The sequence below is a fragment of the Urtica dioica genome, chromosome 6, assembly GCF_054948205.1.
Source record: "Urtica dioica subsp. dioica isolate 48M chromosome 6, U.dioica_male_clone48M_v1_H2, whole genome shotgun sequence".
Classification (NCBI taxonomy): Eukaryota; Viridiplantae; Streptophyta; class Magnoliopsida; order Rosales; family Urticaceae; genus Urtica; species Urtica dioica.
Window position 1 is genome coordinate 27,943,122 of NC_142761.1, and position 2,774 is coordinate 27,945,895.

The following is a 2,774-nucleotide window of genomic DNA, read 5'->3' on the forward strand; positions in this document are numbered from 1 at the left end:
TGATTATAGCTTGAGATTGAGGATTGATTTCGAATTTCTTGTTTTGGATTCATTTGGCTGAAAATCTTGATGAACGAGGGTTTGAAGATCTTTTTTTTCTTGTGGCTTCTCGTTCCTGTGTATTGTTTAATGATTCTAAGACGTTTTTAGCCAGTTTGGTGTCCAGGAATTGTTTGAGAATCGTTGTTGGAATTGAAATAATTTTTGGACGAAATTTTGGTGATTATGTGAACATAGCCGTGTGGAATTGTTTTTGGCCGAAAGTCTTTTCTTGTACAAGTGCTTGTTTTGGCTGTGTGTTTGTTGTGGCCGTGGGCTTGGTTTTGATTCTGTGTGTTCAGCCGAGGCTGGTTAAGTGTTTGTTTGGTTTAGTCGGGTTTTGGGTCGAGATGTCGGGATTTGGATTTCAGGATTGATTATGAGTTTGAAATTGACTCGTTATCGGGTTCGATGACTTGTTCGCAGATTCAGACAGACGAGCGAGAACCGGCAGAGTCGAAGGCAACGAAGCCGGAATTTGGAATTTTCAAGAAAAGAGTTATCGTAGTTAAAGCTCGATAAACTCGTGAGTTTTTTAAATCGCTTAGTGCGTTTAAATACTCTTGGATTTGATTATGTGATGTATTTCGCGTATTTAAATAAATAATTTATGTTTATTTATTTAATAACGTTTAAGAGTTTGATTTGATTCGCTTTGGAATTCTCGGTTACTTTTTATTCGGATCAATTTATTTGAGACTCATAAGCATGTTATTGGATTTTATTTCGTATTATTCTCGATACGAAAATACGCGAGTCTTGAATAAGTTTGATTTCCGAAAAACCGGAGAATAATAAATTAAATTCTCGAATTCCGAACCGACTCGAATTTAATCCCGACAACGACCATTATCTTTTCAAGTAGTTCGATAACTAACGAAGTTTCAACTTCGGATTCTAGTTCTCTCGACGCTCCAGGACGTGCTAAAGGTCTCGGGAAGCGTGTAAAGCAAAGTGTCCTCCGGAATTCATCGAGTTCTCTGACGAACTATTCCGGGTAAGTGGGATTTAAGTTTGAGGCGCCAAAAGGGGAATGGTGCCTAGTAGAGTACTTGTTTATGTTTATTCGTTTAATCCTAAAACAAAGAGAAACCCTCAGTTAGACAAGATGACCGAATAAGGCTTCGGCCACTAACTAATAAGATAATAAAATGATAGGATTAAACGATTAGCGGGTTAAGAACCTTGAAGCCTTTAAAGTTATGTTAAGCTTCTGTTATAGGTTTTACCCTTCGTCCTGATGAGAGGACAACAGGAGGAGGAAAGACGGTGTCCTCCGGATTCAATCTCGAGAGGAACTGTTCTAGGAGAAGGTCCAGCCTCACAGCTGTCGACAACTCCTTCTAAAATACTTAAAGAGCCATACAGTGAAATTAATAATGTCAATGACGGGCTTTATCCCGATAAGATCTCCTCCTGTAATAAGATAGACAGGTTGGCTGTAGACAGCTCCTGTAAAACATAACAAACTTTTGTCGGCAATGTAGCGAGTGGCATTCCCGAAGGCCCTTTAATGGGAAGTCGATGGGTGGCTTCAGGTAAGTCGATGGGTGGCTTACCTGTCCTGAAGGAAATATGAACCCTGGATCGACCAGGGATTGGTGAGGGTTTGATTCCCTCTACCAAACGCGCGCTAAGGCCCTCCTACATGTGCTAGTGGATCCCAGACGTTAAAACTTCGGCCTTCTGAGGGCTAGGCTCAAGTTCTCAGAATGGTTTACTCATCTCTCATGAACGGCTGCGGACTGAAGTGTTGATTGGCCAGTCCACTGATGTAAGGCACCGGTATGAGCGAGATGGATGAGTTTCTAGGAAGACGGTTGTTAGCCGGATTCCTATATGATTATGTGGATTGTTTTAGAACGGGGTTCTAAAACTGAATATGTCTATGTTGATTGAATGATATTTTTGTTATCCTGATTGAATAATGGAACTTCTTTATTCTTCTGAATCTATCACCTGCAGTCATCTGCATTTTATCATCTGCAACCATGCATCTCATGTAGTGTTAGGTTAGATATCCTGCTTACTGAGTCGGTGTGACTCACCCCTTAAATCCCTCTCCTTGTAGATAAAGGAAAAGCTCAGGCGAAGCAGGAGTGCTAGTCAAGGTAGATCTCATGACGACCTGTGGCATAGGAAATGTCTTTTTGGGAAATGGGTATCAGGTTTTTGAAAACCGAGCTTATATGCTCGTGAAAGTTTTATATAGCTTTTGGAAGAACTTTTATTATATCATAACGTTTAGATAATCGGCCCGAACCTCTTTTTACGTTTTGAAACTCGGTTAGCACGATTATGGGCCTGTGCTTATGGATAGCAAGCTAGGGTAGTCCGCATTTTTGTAACGCTTTTAAAAGCGAAAAATTTTACCGGTTTTTAGCGGACTAGCCCTAGAAACCTTTGTTATTCCTTATATGTAAATTAAATTTATTTCCGCTGTTGTTCAATAAACGTTTTGTAAATGACGTTTGAAAATGTTTTATGTTCATTTCGTTTGAAAATATAAATGGTTATGAAAATGTTACGAGAAAGGTCGCGATCCGAGGGCGACGGGTGTCCTGCGGGTCGTGACAGAGTTTTTGGTATCAGAGCCACATGTTTAGTCGTTTCTGTAGACTGTGAGATCTATTAGTTGACTGAGCATCTTGCTTACGGTCTGAGTGTCTACATGTGTGACTTTTTTTTCATGGTTAGGAGTATGAGGGTATCAATGTGTCGGTGTGCTGTGTTTC

The 2,774-nt window shown here is 40.2% G+C and overlaps 1 long non-coding RNA gene across 1 annotated transcript; it reads left to right on the plus strand.

The window, feature by feature from the left end:
• The first annotated feature begins 498 nt into the window (after positions 1-498).
• Positions 499-2,364, plus strand: LOC149393550 (uncharacterized). Its single transcript, XR_016299941.1, has 3 exons — positions 499-565; positions 941-1,036; positions 2,111-2,364. It is a non-coding gene; the product is annotated as an uncharacterized LOC149393550 (long non-coding RNA).
• Positions 2,365-2,774: the final 410 nt, after the last annotated feature.